This window comes from Artibeus jamaicensis, unplaced genomic scaffold, assembly GCF_021234435.1.
Source record: "Artibeus jamaicensis isolate MK-2021 breed Jamaican fruit bat unplaced genomic scaffold, CSHL_Jam_final scaffold_833, whole genome shotgun sequence".
Classification (NCBI taxonomy): Eukaryota; Metazoa; Chordata; class Mammalia; order Chiroptera; family Phyllostomidae; genus Artibeus; species Artibeus jamaicensis.
Window position 1 is genome coordinate 14,598,760 of NW_026522056.1, and position 20,019 is coordinate 14,618,778.

A 20,019-nucleotide genomic window follows, 5' to 3' on the forward strand; every position below is an offset into this window, starting at 1 on the left:
GCATTAAAATCCAGCCAGATTCACAGACTTCTCCATTGTCCACACTGCTCTTGGTTTCTCTCCTCTACAAGAAAACAAAGCTATAATATTCTCAGATGATTCAACCCCGCAGAATATTTTTCAAAGGTTAGATGTCCCTTCTTCAAAAGCAGGTGCACAGGCCTTGGCATGAATCATTACTTTAAGAAATAGCTCGAGATGCCTTCTGAAGCAGAGAATGTCTTGTCTTTCATTAAAATCACATATGCTAAAGGTCAGCCTAACATTATGAGCATTGTCTTGGGGGGTTCGAAGAAGGATGGAAAAGGGTGGTGTTTAAATCATTTAAATTACCTCTTTAGTTTCCCTTAGTTACCACATAATTCCTTAGTAAGTTGATGGCACATCCAGCTTTGAAAGGTTTTTGCATACATTTGATGTTCTATAACTTCCCCTTCCTTTGAAAGAGACATTAGTTATCTTCCAGACAGCTCTGGGAACATTTTAGAGATCTATGCATCTTTGGGGGAAAATGGTTCTTACATAAAATATTGTTTTAAGCGTTTAAAGCTGGTTTTGTTAATCTTCCATTTCTTAAAAATTGGGTCATCACAGTGACATTACATGAGAGTAGTTGTCTATAATTTGCACAGCTAAATTTGGTTTCCGGATTGTCGAACATGCAAGTGTATAGTTTGGAATAATACTTAATAATAGTTTCCAAGCAAGTCGGAAATAGAGCCACTATCATTTAAAAGCTGGAGCCAAAATGCAACTGCCTCTCCAGAGAGATAATGAGTTAATGAGGAGGACCTCTTTCAAACCAATGAACAACACTGTCATTCAGAGTTATCTGGGCACACACTACCTTGAACTTCAAGTCACTAACCCATCACAATGTGATCACCAAGAATAGACCCATTACCGCCTCTTCAGCCCGGGCTTCGGCAGAACAGCTGGCACTGGTATCTGGGTTCTGCAGGAAATGATGACTCCAATGAGAACAAGGTCCTGGCTTTGTAGAGTTGCTGTTAAGAACTGGAGCAAGCTGTTGGATGGCTAAAGAGAGTGAGATAAAACCTCTGAGATTCTAGGGCACCTGGAATAGCTCCTTTGATGCTCTACCCAGAAAAGCCTTCCCGGATCTCCCGGCACAGGCTTTGCACTAGATATTCTCCTTCTGTCCTTCACATCCACCCTCTGCCCTTTTCTGCTCCGTACTGTACCCCAGGAGGCAGACCTTAATGACCGTACCCATGTGGCTCCAGTGATCTCTGGCTTCCTGTTGGTTTGAGCCAGTGGGAGGAACCAGGAGCTGATCAGAGAATTCGGGGAGCGTGAGGAAGGGGTATTTAGTCCCCGGATTTGGCAGTGGTTCATTCTCCCTAAAGTTCAGCACACCTCCTTCAACTATTGCCCTCAATGGCTCCAGTACCCTTGTCTGCCCCCTTGACCCCCACACTTGAGTGGCAATGGCTTCCTGCTTTTGCTGGTCCTGGTGTTTCACCATCACCCTTTGTTGCTTTTCTCTAAGCCTATTCCACCTTTGTAAATGGACCCTCCATGGGACTCTCTTCCATCACCCCTTTGAGTATGTCCTCAGTTTCCTGTGCAACTCTGGCTGATACCCTGGTCCTCATTCTCTTCTCTTGCAGTGAGAGAGGTTGACTTTTAGAATATGAAGATGTCGGTGTTTGGAGAATACAGAGGTCGGTAGATGTATAACTAGGCAGGACCCTGATATTTAGTCCTGGCTCAGATTAGCTGTCTGTAAACTTGAGCATATTCATGAAAACATCACTGTCTGTTTTTTAAAGCTCTGGATATTCAGATCCCCAACTACACATCCAACTTCAAATGCCCCACTTCTGCTCTGTCCAGTGAGGCCCTTTCCAGACCCACATCGATCCCAATCACTGCGCAGTCTCCCACTCTCTGCCTCCCTCTTGAGAAACGTGACGCCCTCTTTGCCAGCAGAGGCCACGTCTCAGCCTTGTCTTTTCTCTGCCAAAAGGCAGAGCACAGTTCTTAGGCCATAATATCTTCTCAGTTCTTGTTCATTTCTCTCAATAGCAAAATCTACTTACCCAGGTGTTTTTTTTTATCCTGACCCAAGTGATGGACCTTTCTCCCCCCATCACTTTTAAAGAGAGAGGGAAAGAGAGAGAGAAACATCATCGCAAGTGGGAATCACTGATCGATTGCTTTTTTATATGCATCTTGTTGGGGAATCCAACCCACAACCTGAGTATGTTCCTTGATGGGGAATCGAGTCCGCTCCAACCAACTGAGCCACAGCAGCCAGGGCCAACTTACCCATGTATTTTATGACCAGTTTGCCTCCATGTTCTGTTGTAAACTTGCATTTTTTCCCTAAGGCCTTAAGAAGTGTTGAAAGTGTAACTTATAGCGTATCCTGATATATATACATAAACATATACATATATATATGTATGTGTATATATGTGTGTGTGTATGTGTGTATTTGTCTAGAGGTGGGAAACAGAGGTTAGAGTCATTGTACAGAAAGAACGGGCTGTAAAATAACAGAGCTCTGGGTTCCAGTGCCAGCTCATGCCACTTACTGAGTCAGCTGGGCAAATTGCTTGGATTCTCAGATCCTATTTCCTCTCCTATAAAGCTGGTGATAATCCTATTTTTGTTGCAGGTTACTTAGAAGGATTAAATGACTTATTTTATGTAAAGCCTATAGTTAATAGAAGGTGCTTAACAAGTGTTGATTTCTTTCCTCCTAGAATTATGGCTTATAAACAAGAGAAATCCTAAAATTCCATAGAAATTCTGTTTTTTTCCCCCCAAATCCTTGGTTCTTTGAATAAAACTGCCCAGGACCAGAAGCTCTGACACTAGAAGTTTCACAAAGTGACAGAATGAGCTTTTTAATGCAAATACCTTCGAATTAGCCTTATTAAAGTCCCTTGAGGTCAAATGTTTCATTGTCAGAAATTGAGGTGATTAATAAGACTTAGGCGTGGTAAAGGCTTCAGTTTTGTTATCTACACATATCTATTTTGTAGATATGGGTCTTAGGAAATCAGAGGCTCTTTGAAGAAGAAACCATGAGGGTGTAAACGAACTTAATGTTAGTTGTCTTCATCCCAACTCATCAATCCATCCTGTCCGAGGAGCTAATAGGAAAATACAGAGGCAAGAGGAAACTTCTGAGGGTGATGCATATACTATACGTACATACTATACATACACAATTATGTGTATGATAAGCTGCATTGTATTTATGCACACATAAATGCCATTGATTGCAGCATGCTGGTTATTTCTCCATAAAGCTCCTTTTAGAATTCACACAAGAAAAAATAAATTTCACAAAAGGAAACAATTCATTCGCCTGTGCACTTAGGTTTTGTGTATTTTGCCAATATGTTATACCTCAATAAAGTACTGTTTATGTGAACTATCAAAGCAAGAGGTCAAGTAGTGAATAGAGTGCTGTCTTTTGTATTAGAGACAGAAGGGGTATAAGAATGTATGTCTTTATGTGTTATTTTCTGTAGAAGAGTCCTCAAAAATAAATAGGAATCTAATAACAACGATCACCTATGGCCTAGGGAGAGGGGAATGAGCATGAAGGAGACAGTGAGGCTTCTCAGTGCACGCTTTTAAACATCATCTTGCTCTTTGAACTCTGTAGAGATAAAAAATAAAGAGCCTTCAAAGAAAGACAAGTAACCTGGTAATTAGAGATGGGGGGTTGAAGCAGGGAAAAGAGGCAACATGGGCATTTTCTAAACTCAGAAATGCCTTGCCCTGGCCAGGTGGCTCAAATAGTTTGGAGCATTGTCCTGTACACCACACTGTGGCAGGTTCAATTCCCAATCAGGTCACATAAGCAGATTGTGGGTTTGATCCCTGCTTGGCACATGTATGGAAGGCAACTGACTGGTGTTTCTCTCTCACGTGATATTTCTCTCTCTCTCTGTCTCCCCCTTCCTCTCTCTCTAAAAGCAATAAAAACATATCCTTAGTGAGGATGAATTTAAAAATTAAAATCAGAAACACCCTGAAAACACAAATAAGAAAAGCCCAAACCAGAAGATCTTCCAAACTCAGTGGCAAAACCATCCATAGTTTGAGGTCACTGAGCGGGCATGAGATGCTTGCCACGTGACCTAACTCCGGCTCAGGAGTATAAAGATATTGCTGTACTCTAAACAGGTTTGTCAGGAATATTTAAAGTTAAACAAACCAAAACTACCCTAGGATGTGCTCTTGTTATGATACCACATCACCCAATGTGTAAATATATACCGAGGGACTGTGCGTGGCAAGCGAGGTCCATTAAGTAAGCTGAGGTCTACTCCCTTAGGGGCTTCAGATGCAATCAGTGAAATGACAGCAGCCACTTCTTGATCCTTGTCATCTGCTGAATGAGGAAGTAGGAGACCTGCCAGAGCTGATTCCAGGGACTCGATTTCTAGGCATAGCTTCTCTGCCCTACTCCCCAAACCTCCCAGTGCTGGGCCCACAAAGGCTGGAGAGGAAGTGGGTTTGCTTTATGATCATCTACAAAGGGGCCCACAGTTGCTTTGCGGTCCCCCTTGCTCACCTTTAGGGAGAGCCAGGTAAGCCTTGCCTGGGCTCCTGAGGGCCTTCTCTCTGGGTGCGCTTTCTCCCCTCCCGCTATCCTGTCTCCAGATCCTGGATTCATCCCCCCTGGGCCTCCAGGGTTCCAGCTAACACTAACAAGCCTCACCCTGTGTGTTTGTTTGGAAGGGCCGCCCTAAAGAAAGTGCCACAAACCAAGTGACTTAAAACAACAGAAACAACTGGTACCTAGTCTCACAGTACTGGAGTCCATAAATCTGAAATCAGGGTGTTGACAGAGCCGCCTGCACTTCCCGGAAGCCTCCAGGGGAGGGCCCTTCCCTGCCTTTTCCAGTGGCCCCAGGCACTGCTCAGTCTGGGACACGTGACTCCAACCTTCACAAGTTTGCCTTTGCATCAGTCTACTCACAGCGACGTCGGTCATATGGATTAAAGGCCCACCCTACTCCACTATGACTTCATCTACTTATACCTTCATTACATTTGCAGATAGAATCTCTGTCTCTATTTCCAAATAAGGTCTCATTGACAGTTCCCAGGGTTAAGATTTCAGTATATTGTGGGGGTAGCGGGGGGCAGTGTACAGCACCCTGACTCCCTGTGTTCTACTGAGAGAAATCTCCACTATCCCAACGAGCCTTTTGCACCATTTGGATGGTGTCCCATAGCAAAATGTCCAGGGTAATTACATTAAAAGCCTCTCTCTCACCACAGGGGAAGGTGGAATGAACAAAGGGTAAAGATGGCAGACCCACGTTCTTCCACCTTGGGGAGGATGAGTGAAGACCAAGAGGTGGGCGGAGAATCCAGCCCTGTAGTGATCGAAGGGCCACTTTAATACTCTGGTGCTGTGCAGGCTTGAGCACTGCGGGCTGCAGGTGGAGAGACAGCCCTGCTCCACCACCCCCTCTGAGAAGCTGTTCAACCATTGGGACCCTGGTTTCCCTGACTGCATTACACAGGGGGTGAACTAGATTGCCCAGGTCCTTCCAATTTCATGGTGACATTTGGGGGCTTCCTGCCCTCACTGGCTGGGTTAACCAGAGGTAACTGAGAGGGGATGTGGCAGGGACTGCCTGACTGATGGGCCACTCTGCTGGGTTGGGCACTCAACACCTCCTGGGCTGGAAGGCCAAAGCCTGGATTGGCGGAAGGGAAGAGGTGGCCCCAGAAGTGTGCTGACTGCAGCTCTCTGCAGGATCCGGACTCAGCCCCTTTCATGTTCCAGTTAGGGAGTCATCTGGTGACCTTCAATGCCTCCTCTCCTGCCAACCTTTTTCTCTGCTTACTGGCCCTGCCCTCAGAACCTGGCTGGGTGAAAGCAATAGAAAAGACCAGTTAGACTTCCTGCCTATTAGCACTTGATTTAGAAGGTCTTAAGCAAGGCCTTAGGTTTCCTGAAACTAGACCTCCCAGCATCCCCACAACCCTGGTATCCCAGCCCTGCTGGCCCACTGCCCTCCTCTTCCCTGGGTGCTCTCTGCATTTCCCGTGTGTTCTTTGTGTGCTGGATTCATTCCCATGGGCACACATTCATTCATTCAATCTCCAGGCTGTATTCATCATCTACAGCATGAATCCTGGCCAGGGGGGCTCTTCAGTGCAATAAGTGTGATTAGTCTCTATTTTGCTCAGGCCTTCATAAGACAGGCACATGGAGGGCAGGGGAGCAGAGGACGAGGGACCACATCTGGTATCGTTCTTTCCAGATTAGAATTTGAACTCCAGCCACTTAAAGCTTTAAGGCCTATGGTTTGGGGAATGAAGCTGTTTGTACTGAGAGTTCCTACAGCTGATGGTCATATCCTTTAAGCTATATCTTATTAGACTTGGTGATGCCCATGCTCCTGAATACTTAGCTACTGTTGAATGTGTATCCATCTGAACCTCTGTCTTCCCTAATCCAGGGAACTTTTTTAAAAAGATTTTATTTTTAGACAGAAGGGAAGGGAGAGAGAAAGAGAGGGAGAGAAACATCCATGTGTGGTTGCCTCTCGCATGTCTAGTGGGGACCTGACTTACAAAGCAGGCATGTGCTCGGCCTCGGAATTGAACCAGAGACCCTGTTGTTCCCAGGCCAGCTCTCAGTCCACTGAGCCACACCAGCCAGGGTGGGAACATTTTTCTCTGGCAAAATTCTAGGTTTTCCTGCTCCTTCATCCTCCAATGGAGCTGGATGAAGAGCATCCCAATCATGTGCCTTCTCCACAGTCAATGTCAACATCCACTGCTTATAATCACTCTTCTTTCATTCAGATTACAAATTTTTTTCTACATTGCAACACAAACTTCCACTCAAGATTGATCTCTTCCCTCCACTGTTACCATTTCTCAAGTCTTGTTTTTATACTGATTTTATTCCAGCAGCTTTATTTTAAGTGAATCCAAGCAGACTTCCTCTTTTAACTTAATTCAGTCTTAGGGGAAACTGGTCTGCAAGTGCATTAAAAGATCTATTGACCCTTTTAAGTGTACAGAAAGCATTTCCTCCTTATTTTTGCCTCAGTGGCTTCCAACCCAACTCTACTTCTTCTCTGTGTCCTGGCAGCTGCTCTTTTATACCTCTGTCCATAGACCATGAGTAGAGGAGTGATAGGGTCCTGCCTGGCTCACCTACCACTCACTACTTACATGGCACATCACAGAACTGTCAGTCAGCACCTATTGCTCTCATTGTGCATTTCTGAGAGCAAATCACTCCAAAACCCAGTAGGCTTAAAAGAAAAATTATCTATTTATCTCACGAGTGTTAAATCTTGGGCAGAGCTTGCAAGGAAGGCTCATGTATGCTGCCCACAGTATCAACTGGAGGTCGAAGGGACCCTTCCAAGATGCCTTATTCTTATGCCTGGAATGTTAGTACTTGGTGACAGGATGGGAGGTCAGTGCAGAGGGCTGAGAACCTCAGTTCCTTTCCACATGGACTTCTTTTTACCTAGGCCACTCAGCTGTCATGGATGGGTTCCAAGAGCAAGTGTCCCAAGAGAACATGACACTTTTATGACCTAACCTCAGATCTTACAGTGTACTCAGTTACACCATAATCTGTTGGAACAGGCCTACATAGTTCCAGGGAAACAGACCCCTCACTGGATGGGAGAAATGTTGGTTGTCACATTATAAGAGCATGTTGTAGTGGCCAAAAGAATTCACATCTATCGATGTGAATTTGCCCCATAATGCCCCGAGGTTTCATTCACTCTGGCATCCTCTTGTTAGTCCAGGATCTCATTATCTAAATCCAGTCCAGGTGCAAATGAGGCTCCTTGATTTCAGTGTTCTTTGAGATTAGCTCCTTGGTAACTGTTTTTTTTCTGCCTGAAGACCTATGAAAACCTACGAACTAAGAAGACAAGGTATTAGACACCACCCCCACACCTGCCACCCACACAGCCAAGATATAATAGTGGAATAGACACGAGATAACCACCATAGTCTTTCCCTCAAGAAGGGGAGAAATGGAGGCCCACAGCGTTCTCTGATTCATAGCAATTCTGAAATCTAGCCAGGCACACATGGTCAATTCCTTGATAAGGGCTCACCACTACTGACTAGGAGTTGTTCACTGTGGCTTTTGGCTCTGTCTTCTGGGTGCTAAATTCTTCCCTCTCAATCATTCTTTCTTTAAAAAAAAATCCTATGTTTGCAGTTGAGTGGTTTTCTCAACCTGCTCTCAACCAATAGCAGTCTGGGGAATTCCAAGACCTTCTTTCATTTTGTAATCTATATCTCTTTCAGTTCGAGTGGGGGTAATTCTGATTTTGTAGGCCATTTTATACATTCATACCAGTAGAGAAAGGCCATATCCACAAATCTCTTTGAGATGAATTCTCTACTTTGGACTCTGGTGTGGCTGGTATGAGACAATGCCTTAATATTTTTATAAGTTCTATTTCTTTAATGAATTAAATCTATGAAACATGCCCTTAAGATTCTTACAAAGCCTTTTGTCTGTCTGAAAGTTTTTATGAGGCCCTGCCTTAATCTTTCTCATGTCTTAACAAAGAATCTTAGAGGCCCACCATGAATCTGCTCTTTGTCTAGAAGTCATTTCTTAATTTGAGACCAGTTTACTATCTGGAAAAGTGTAGGATAAGAAACTTTTCTTTTTTAACTCAGAAAGCCCTAAACCACTTATATTTCCTTTAGATTTTGCATGGAAATTCTGAGCAGCTTTTTTTTTTTTTTTAGTTTATTTCTTGCTGTCTGACTTTCCCTAAAGCCAGCTAGAAGTCAAGTAGCATTTCTACCACTCTACCCAGAAGGTTCTTTAGCCAGAGCATCAAGTTTATTAGGTACTTCCTATTTTCCAAATTACTACAGGTGACAGTGTTGCCAAACTCTCTACCACTACATAACGAGGGTTCTCTTTTCCCTGGCTTCCAGTATCATTTTCTCTGCTTTCCTTTAAGCTTTCATTAACACTCTCTTCAAGTGCTTAGGCATTCATCTGCTGCCTGATCCCCAAGCCAATGCCACATATTCTAGGATTTGGACTGAGCAGTAACCTACTTTTAGAATGAAAACTTATCCAGTTACCAATTGCTTCATAATAAACCATCCCTACACCTAGTGGCTTAAAGCAACTGTCATTTATTTAGTTTACAAATGTGCGTTTGGGACAGGGCTTTACTTGAGAAGCTTTATTTCTGTTCTATGTGATATCAGCTAGGATACCCTGACAGTGGTTTTAGAACCACTTCTAAAATGGTTCATTCACATGCCTGACACGTCAGTGCTATTTCCTGAGAACTCAGCCAGAGAGAGGTCCAGAAGCTTCAGTTCCTCTCCACATGAGCTTTTCTCATGGGCTGATTAGCTTCCTCATGGCAGAGTAGCTGGGTTGCAAGAGGAGCCTATGAAGAGAACAAGGTAGACTAACATGATACTTATGTGATCTAGCCTTAGATGTCACATAACATCACTTCCATCATACTCTGTCAGTCAAGGCTGCATGGCAAAGGCCCACCAAATTCATCCAGGCTCAAGGGGAGAAAATGTAAACCCACCGCTTGACAGGAAGAGTATCAACATCACATTGATAAGAAGAGCATTGGGATAGATGGATGGCGGGGTGGATGGTTGGATAGATATATAATACATGCACACATACTCTTTATAAAATACAGTCTGTGCTACCCATGACAGTTTCACAAAAATAATATGTAAAAACAGTTTCAAGAAACTCAGAAAATCTTAGGCCCGTACTGGATATAAGCTCTCCATCTCGGATCTCACTTTCCTCTCTCACCCCACGAGGCACATGCTTGCTCTCTGTCTATTTTGCTCCATGACCTGCAACCATCTCACCCCGGTGACCCCCGAACACCCTTTCTCTTCCCATCTGCATGGCTTCCTTGTCCTCCCAGAACATGTCTTGAGCCTCCTTCTATACTTTTGCTTGTGCCATTTTACTTGCTTGAATCTCTTTCTTTACCTCATTACTGTTTATTCACATTCTCTGCAGATTAACTCATGTATCAGTATCCAGCACATTATATTGAGTGTCTACTACATGCCAGGCCCCTGCTAGGCAATGGAATATAATAATGAAAGGCTTGGTCTCTGACCTCAAAAAGCTTGCACTCTTGTGACATACACCAAAAACAAACAACAGAAAACTGTAATAGGTTAAGATCATTGCAATCATGGGAATACGTAGATTCAAGGAACCCACGGGCAGAAGCTCAGGGCCCTGGGGAAGTTAAGGCTGGCTTTACAGAAAAGGCAGCATTTGAGCTCAAACTGGGGAATGAGTGGTAGTTTCTAGGCTGTCAAATCCGCAGGGGCAGACACAACAGGGTAGCGGTGCATACTCAGAAGACAGGAGGGAGTGGGGCTGGATTCGTCCCCGTCTCTCCCTACCCCAGAGCCATGCTTCTCTAGTAGACCATATGGGTCTCCACATCTCCACATTCACCCCAGTCTTTGGAGTACAGCAAAAAAAACAAAAACAAAAAAACCAAGAGTCCAGAAGCTCATGATTTCATGGTTGGATCAAAAAACGACAAACACTTATATATAGTTTATGACCACAATGGCCCCCTTAGCTTCTTTGGTTTGTTTAAACTTACAGAGGGTTATCCCTCATTATGACCAATGTCCATATGGGTTACATTTAGAGGAGGTTTTCACTCAGAATGTCTGCTGGCCACTGTCCCTTGGGTTTCTCCAAGGAGGTAACACAATCATTCCTGCAGTAACTAGCAAGGGGGACTGAGATGGTGAAGGCAGACGTGGCTGCAGGAGGCAGGGATGTCTAGTCTGGATGGCTGCCATTTACAGCATTGGTTAGACCGTAAGCAGGCATGGCAAGCAAGGAGTTAAAACGATCAAGGAGATGTTATGGTAACACATCCGTGTTCTTTCTCTTTGCCAGAGCTCGGCTTTCTCATCTGTAAATGACAGTGTCACACTAATTGTCCCTGGTCTCCTACCTGATGAGTCGGTAAGTAAGCCTGTGACTCCCTCCCTGGACTAGCCTGTGCTTGCTTTAGGTGACTCAAGGCATTAGCTCATATCTGGCGTGTCTCCTCCAAGGAGCGTTCACGTTTTAAAGGATGCCCTTGAAAACCAAAAATCCTCTATGACACACAGAACGGAACAAAGATGGCGGAGTGAGTGCCAGCAAGATCAATAGAGTCGAGATAAGAGAAGGCAACCTGGCAGACTTTCAATGATTTAGGGATAGAAGCCTACTCTTAAGACTAGTTTTAAAGGGCACAACATATGGCATTATGGCAACCTGTGCATTAGACCTCAAGTGGAGGAGCCAGAGAACTCCAAGGCCACTAACAGACCCACACGCTTGCCCAGGCCTTGGTGCAGCGCGCACTGTGAGAGCTTCCATCTGACAGCAGGAAAAGGAACACAGCCACCTTGGAAGGCGAGAGGTGTAGCCTAAAACAGTCTCCTGCAAATCCAAAATATCTTATAATTTTTTAATTTAAAACATACTGGATTACATCTTATGCAGTAATATATGCATGCTTACTTTAATATGAAAAAATTCTGTTTTTTCCCCCCAAATGTTCAAGTAATACATGACACTCCTGGGAGAGGTACTGTGTTATCTTGTGATTCTACAAACACCCTGGTGCAATGGTTTGTGCCTGCAGTTGTTCAAAAAGGAAGGCCCCACTGTAAATCGGCACCCCTCGCACAACCCATTCTCGGCACGCCCCATTCTCGGCACGCAGTAAGAGTAGGCACAAGATTCCTCATTATTTAATAATAATAATAATAATCCCTAACTGGCTGGGAAATGCCAAACTTGGGGATGGCAGAACAACTTTTGCTGCTGGGTTCTAGTAACTTACAACCAAAGTAAAGTAGACATGTTTTTAAAAGAGAGAACTATTTAAAACCACCTGGTCTACTTACCTCTGAGTGGCCTGGCCCAACTGGGAAAGCACCGGGAAACCCTTGGGAGATTTTCACTTGTGAGGTGTGAGTCCCACTGGGCTCTCAGGTGTCTTGTTGTTAGATCAGTACCATCCTAACTGATACAGGGCCCATCACACCTCTCTCCCAAGCTCCTCTTCTCTAAAGACATGCCGTTTCCACAGAAGATGAATTCTTGTTGTGACTCCCTGCTTTTGTTTCCTGGAAAGCAAGTTGGGGGCAGACAATGGCATCAGGGTCTTGGAGGAAGAGGGTACCTAATCTGCATTATAGTGGAGAAAGAATATGGAGGCACCAGGGGCGGATCCAAGAGGAAGAAAACAAGGCCCAGAGATGAGGGAAGGGAGCCGCCACAGGGGACGGCAGGATGCTCAGCACTCGAGGATGGGGCCTGCCCAACAAACACCCCAACTTTCAGTAAGTTCGGAAACTTCAGACAGGCTTGGCACAGGGAGTCCCTAATGGAAACCAAGTGCAAGGTGGGGCTCGGTACCCATGGCTGAGCAACACAGGGGCAGAACACTTTGACAGGCCACAGGGCCCTCCAATCCCCCCTGGCATCTGATGACGCACACAGACTCATTTTCAAGTTTGATCAGAAGCGGTTTAGATACACACTTGAGGTTTCTTCGCACAGGTAACAGTATCTTCAAGGGTCCTTTCCTTCTACTTTTACTAGTGCTTTCTCCACGCCGTACCCTCCGGTGTCCTGCTGTTTCATGCCAATCGTTTAATGGCTTCCCTTGCAGTGGCTCAGCTCTACAGACGGTCTAATTTGGGGCCTGGCTAACTTAGATGTATATCATTTATGAAGGGAAGAAAAGAGTGCAGAACCAATTAAGGCACCAGAGACAAGCTTGTCCACGCTCCCAAGGCAAAAATGAACCGGCCTGCGGGGACCTCGTCTTTCCTGTGGCCCTCACTTGTGGGGTCAACCCCAGGATTTTCTGGCAACACCCTGTGTGCTGCTGGGTGGATTCTTGCGGTGTTGTCAGTATTAAGAGCAGCTGTCCTGTCTGTGATTTGCTGTTTGTCCCAAAGGAGTTGGATCTGAATTGTTGGACAAACTGTAGCTGATTAGTTTAAAGCTCAGATTTAAAGAGAGAGAGAGCAAGAGACTGGGCTTTTGAAATAAGCAATGAACTCCAAGTGGGGTAACCCCGTTGATCTGTAGCCTCAAGGGTTAATGGTTTAAAGGTGACTGGGGTTTCTGCCAGGAAGAGCCTGTCTTCCTAACCTAAGCCCCCTGCCCCCCCCGCCCCTCATTCTATTAACACATGACTTCCTCTAGCACTTCCTCTGGCTTGGGGGAGAAGGATGCAAATTTGTCTAACCTCTAAAAAAACTTGTGGTATGTGCGAGTGTTTCAGGCAGAACGAAAGCAAAGAGACCTGAGGCTGTTTCCGCCCACGCTCCTGAGCTCAGCCTCCAGAGAACACCACGTGGTTTGTTTGGACCCTCGCAGAGTCTCTTGCAGATGCTGTTGGAAAAAAAACCTGGGCAGCAAATGTCACAGCCAGACCCAGCACTGGAAACGCAGGGACACAGCCTTAACGGAGCCAAGCAGGTGCTGAGCCCAGGGTGCAGGCTTCTGCCTTGTGCCACATCCTCTTTCCTTTGAATCTTCAAAGGATTTCACTCAGGGAGGGACGGGGGATACCAACAGATCCGCCACACTGAGGTGTGTGGGTGGGAAGCTGAGAAATGACTGATGGCAGCTGGGCCTGTTATAGCCACTTGCATACTAGTGACTTTATTACAGGCAAAAATCACCCTACTTGCCCGGGTCTCTGGTGACAAAGATAACCACGTATGGCAGCTTTTGTGCACTGGGCTGTTTATGCAAATGGTAACTAAGGGCCTGGAGCTGGGAACATACTATATTCCAATCTTGCCAGTTATTGCTTATTTCAGGATGCTAATGTGGTCCTCTTTTATTACTTACATTTATTAAGAATGAGCTGCTCAATTCTGCCGCAAAAAATCTGACTTCAGCTCATCTAGTTAAGACAGACTCCAGCTTCTGCCTCCCTCCCCTGCCTGGCCGACCCCCAGTCGCCCCCGAAGGAGCGGCTTGCCCAGGGGTGGCCACCCTGTGGGAGGGGCGGTGTCAGTAGTGGCCAGGGCAGCCTGGGAGGTCCTTCCAGGCAGGAATGTGACCATCTGTGCCTCATCGGCATCCCCAGAAAATAGCGAAAATGCAGATTCCCGGGCCCCGTTCTGACTCCATTTCAAAATCTGGGTGGCAGTTCAGAGTCTTTATTACAGGCAGGCTCCTCAGGTCCTTCTGAGCCACGTTTGAGTTTGAGAACTACGCTCTCACCACGTTAGGGATTCACTAAGTGCTCATGGAATTAATAAAGGCCAACTAATTTCTGCTAAGGTGTTAACCAAACCCTCTCTGCAAAGGGTGGTATTTCTTTTTTTTAAGAAATTCTTAAGATTCCAAAATTAAAGTTAAAATGGCAGGATATGGGGTGTGAACTCTCAGGGTGACAGTCTTGTCACTGTCCCCTCAAAGAGCCACATAGACCCTCCCTAAAGAGGCCCCATCAAGAGACGGGTGATGTTGAGTGCTAAACACTTTCTCATCTCCTACCAGGTGTCTGCCGGGCACTTTACAAACATGTCACACCCACGTGTAAGGTACAGTTCCCAATTTCCTGACCAGAAAACTGAGGCTCAGAAAGATTAAGGAATTTGCCTCCTCGTTATAGCTTCTAACTGTCAAGGCACAGATTCAATCCCCCTGGTTAGGGCCCAAAGGCTGCAAGGTCTTGCCATGGCCACTAAAATACATTTCATCAATTCCGTTTGGTATCGGAGGCTCTTGAACTAGCAGGTCAAGCGAGGTCAACCGCCAGCTTGCCTGGTCCAGCCTTCTCACACGCAGGCGGGAGAAAGTGCCATGTCAATTTGAGGTTCCCTAGTGTGTTTTGACCAGTCTGCTTAGTGGCTTTAAGAAACTTAAATTAGTCAACATATAAAACTCTGGAGATTTTTTACATTAAAACATAGGCTTTTCTGCTAGAAAAAGCAGATTTTATAAACCCAAGTCACACTCCTGGGCCTAATCATGGGTAACTGTGCAGGTCTGGGAATTCACAGACCTGGTTCTGAGTCTTGGCCTTATTGTCTGTGTGACCTTGGATAGGTTACTTAACCTCTCTGAGCCTTTTCCCCTCAACTGTGAAAGAGATGTAACAATAGTAGCTACCTCATAGGCTGGTGTGAACATGGAATGAGATGATGTACGCTCAGTGCTAAGTGTTTGTGCTTAATCAATATTAATCAATGTAAACTTAGAGAGGGCAGACCTTGACCATGGGGACACACCTAGTACATGACAGAGCCAAAGCTCACACCCAGGTGCCATTCCAATCCCCTAGCTGCTTCCACTGCCATCTACCCCACCCCCTGCCCCCCACCTCTCATTCTGCCACTCCCCATGAAACATCATGTAGGCAATGAGAACACCTGAGTTTTCCACATGTCTTACACGGCCCCAACAAGATACAACATTTTCCCTTAAGAGACAAAGTGGTCATGGTATAGAAAACATTAAACTGAGGCTGGATTGTAGTGTCCACTGGCTTATTGACCCCTGGCAAGTCACCCTAACGGGGCCTCAGTTTCTTCATCTGTAAGATGGGAACTACCTGTGTTATAAACTAATTGTGTCTCCCTAAAAGTCCTATATTGATGTCTTGACCCCCAGTACTTCAGAATATAAGCAAACACGTTTGAAGAAAAGGTCTTTAAAGAGGTGACTGAGTTAAAGTGAGACCCTCAGGGTAGGGCCATCACTCAATGACTAGTGTCTTCAGAGGGGAGGAAGAAGCACCAGGTGCATGCGTGTGTAGACGACAGCCCTCTGGAAGCCGAAGAGAGAAACCAGCCCTGTCAGCACCTCGATCTTGGACTTCCAGCCTCCAGAAAAGGAAGAAAATCAACTCCTGTTGTTTAAGGCACCCAGTCTGTGTATCTTGTTATGATGGCCCTAGCAGACTGGTACGATGTGTTTTACAGAGAATCACTGAAGAGCCTGGGACACCGCAGGTATTGGACAAGGGTCAGCAACTGTCCTTACGCCAGCGGAGCAGAGGGCGTGCGATCTCCCGGATGGAGACTTCTTTGCGCTCTGAGGCCGCCCGTTGAGGCCGCCCTCTCTGCCGATGGAGTCTACCTGCCAAGCACCTGAGATGCACCGTTGCGGGGCCAGAACACCCTCCGCCTTGGACAAGATGGGGAAGATTACCGTGGCTTAGTCAACTCTTCTTCAAGCCGCCACCTTCCTGTTTGTGCTTGTCATCACAACAGACCCTTTCTTCACTCAAATCTTTCTTAACAGGCCTCAACCTTGAAATATCAGCTCAACCACTAGGGCCTCCTTTAAGATTACTCTTAACAGCCAGGAGCTTACTTACACTCATGAGTGAAATATCCCTCAAAGCACAGTGGATTACTCACGGGACATCTTCACAGCGTGTCTCACCCCTAGTATGCTGATTCTGCTAATTCTGGGAGGTCCACCTTTCCATAGCTGACTGCCCTGGACTATTCTCGGCCTTGCCTCAGTGGTTGCTTGTAATTCACAGGCTCCTCATCTGACCTTTCGACGCTTATCTGAGCCTCCCACCCATGAAGGAAATAAGACTATTTATATTCTTTGTCTTGGATTCAGCGTGTATCCTTACCTGTATCTGTCAGGTTTTTTAAAACAAGAATTCATTCAACTCCAAAATACTATACAATGATCTTCAAAAGCAATAGACATTGATTTCTCCTGCTTCTGAGAGTAATACACCCATTCACCTATTGCACAGTTACCTCTGTGAGTCAATATTACATAAGGCGATGTCATTTTGTGCTATTTTTGAATAATTTAAAAAAAACTTCTTTTTGAAATAAAAATGCAACAGACAGGTTTTCCATTATGTAGAAGGGCTTTGTCCACCAGCTGCATGCGGCTATAGAGCACTGGAAATGTTGCTAATCTGAAATAAAACGGACATTAAGTTTAAAACGCAAAACAGATTTTAAAGACTTGGTGTAAATAACAGAAGTGTAAAATACCTCATTAACTTTCATACTGATGGTACCTTGAAATGATCATTATTGAAATGTATTAGTTAAATAGAATATGTTCAACTAATTTCACTCATTTCTTTTTACTGTTTTAATGCGACTCTCAGAACATTTTAAGAGTGGGAACCCATGTGCTGTTTCTGTTGGACAGCGCTGGCGAAGAAGAGAAAACGAGGCACCAGACCACTTTAAAGAGACCTGCTCTAGGGTCCGTGGAGAGTCAGGACTGAAACCAGTGTCTGACACCCTGGGCGGACTCACCCTCGGCGGGGGGCAACCACACGAAACAGGAATGGCACCGTTTGGCATGACCCTTTGCAAACATCCCTCCACCACTGAGATCTTCACTCATCACTCTGTTTCTCCTGAGAAGGAAACCTGTGGAGGTGACATCAGCCAGACCACAGACAGGCAGCCATAATCCTATGTGAGGTTTGAAGGGTAAACTGAATGACCTGAGAATTTTCCATCTCTCATGTCTAGAATAGTCATAAGACTAATTTTAACTCCCACTACCACATCAGACCAACATGACTAAAAAAATTAGTGAGAGACTCAAATGACCAACATTTTCACTCTGTTATCTCTTCATCAACAGCAGTTGTGGTCATTCAGTATATCCCGAAATGGTGTCATCTAAGAGCTAAAATGATCGTTATCTTGCAGGAGGACTCACCGGGGTATGTACATTGCATCTAAGTGAAACTATGAGGCAAAGACAGAGCATCTTGACTGATTTTTGTCTTGGCTTTGAGGGGGAAAGGCCACGCGTGAAGACAACCCACATCCAGGGAGCCACACTTCGCTGAGTTTGGGAACCTACCTCCCAGCAGAGCTTCTTGTCTTAGCCATGGCCTCGAACCCTCAACCCAGTCAGAGCCATTCGAGAAAGACCCCTGACATACCCTCCCCCACAGTCTAAAGCACCTTCCCCCTGGAGGTCCCTGTGGGACAGGCAGGAAGCTTGATGCAAGAATTAGACAAAAACAGGGCTGGGAGTGGCCTGAAGAGCCATCGGTGAAGATCATAGGAAACTCATTAAGTTCTTTCCAGAGCTTATCTGATTCTTACTTTACCTGTGACTATAATAAAGCAATGTATTAGTTTCAGTAGAAATGAGGAGAAATAAAAAGAAGAATGAAGCAAGTACTTCCAGACAGACTCCAAAAAGATGTCAAAACTTGAGAAAGGGGAAGATAAAAAACTCAAAAAGCATAGTAGCTTAGAACGAGTCAGTGTGCCTCTGCACGTTCCAATCTGGTTTTTATAACACCAGAGGAATAGAATAGCCCTGATCATTCAATTCATTATATTTAGAAACTGATATTCAAACAAATGACCCAAAGACATTAGTGGGTCTGTGATCCTTAGAAATCCTTTGATTAACTTTTGTTCAACGGTTCATCATTTGCCGTGGTGAGCTTCGACCGTTGCTCCTTCCCCGAGCAACGCCCTACAAAAGAGGCTCTGTTGGAGAAAGGACGCTTAGGGTGTTCACGGGACATATGTCTCAGTCATCCCCGGACAGAATTCGGTTGTCTGCCCCTCAGACAGGGCCCCCAACAAAACTCCCAGCACCCCGAGTGTGTCATTTGTCCAGTGGCCACGTGGGCCAGCATCCTGGCACAGGGCAACGCTGAGGGCAGCGCAGGGCCCTGGCTGGCGTGGCTTCCCGCCCGCAACACACTCTCCTCTCTCGCAGCAGATGGGCCAACCCTCAGGGAAAGGAAGCTCTTCTGAGATCCTCCTGTCTTCATTCTTCCCAAATGGGCTTTGCTATAAAAAGCAAATTAAACAGCCATTGTTCCTTTCCTCCGTGAAGCTGGCAAACTAACATCCTGCCTAATACCGAAGGCTCCGGGAAGTTTGTTGCCGGCCCGCTGACGCCTGCTACTGCTTCCAGCCCGGAGAAAAAAGGCGCTTTCTACTTGGGAACAGACACGTCTGCAGCCCCGAGCCTCCCTTTTTTGTTGGGTCCTTTTTTTGCGATGACGTATAATGCACAGTGGAAAATGGCTTGATTTTTTTGTTTTGTTTTGTTTTCTTAAATTCTGGCATTCTTCTCCGAGCCTGGAAAAGCACTCCCACAGGCTCCATGAAGAGGATTTACGAGATCCTAAAACACTGGCCCCAAATCTTCCCCAGCAAAGACTCACCTCATTGTTCTTAGGAGTCCTTCTAAAACACGTAGAGGTCAGAAAGGGTAGCGTGAATTAGCACATCCATCCCCTAGTTACCTGTTTGGCTCTGTGAGTGATGGACGTGCTAATTCACTTGATCGTGGTAACCATTTCACAGTGTATGGGTATATTAAATCATCACACTGTACACTTTACATATATAATTGTATTTGTTAATTAGACGTCATTAAAGCTGGAAATGAAAATAATAATAAAATAACATACAAAGTAGTCATCCCACCCTTAATGTAAAGTAGAAAACATAAAATGCTTTCTAAAAAGACAAATAGCAGGGACTGTAACAATGGGGATGTGCTGAGCATCTATAGAGCATGGACTCGTGGGAGGGAAACAGAATTAAAACTCGTCATCGGTCCTCAAGCAGCTTCTAACTCTGCAGAGAGAAGAAAAGTTGGAGAGGAGGGGAGGAGGAAGAGGGGGAAGGAGATGGGGAGGAGTGGGGAGGGAGGCCGAGAGAGGGAGGGCGGTTGGAAGAGAGGGAGGAGAAGCAGCCTGTGTTTCTCACCCGCCAACACTCGTCACACGGTGACCCAGGTGCTGTATGATGCTGACCGTCTCCCACCTTACTGCGTACATTCCAGGATCTCCATTTTAGGCTTCTGTTTTATACGTCAAGCTCACTTCAAATTCACTGAAATCTGACATTTATCAACCACTCCTGGAAAGTGCTGACGTCCTGAGTGACCAGGGCTGGTCCTTGTGGAAGAGCGGCAGTGAGATTTCTTCCTGGACCATCCAGGAGACGGTGACCCTGCTGACGTCC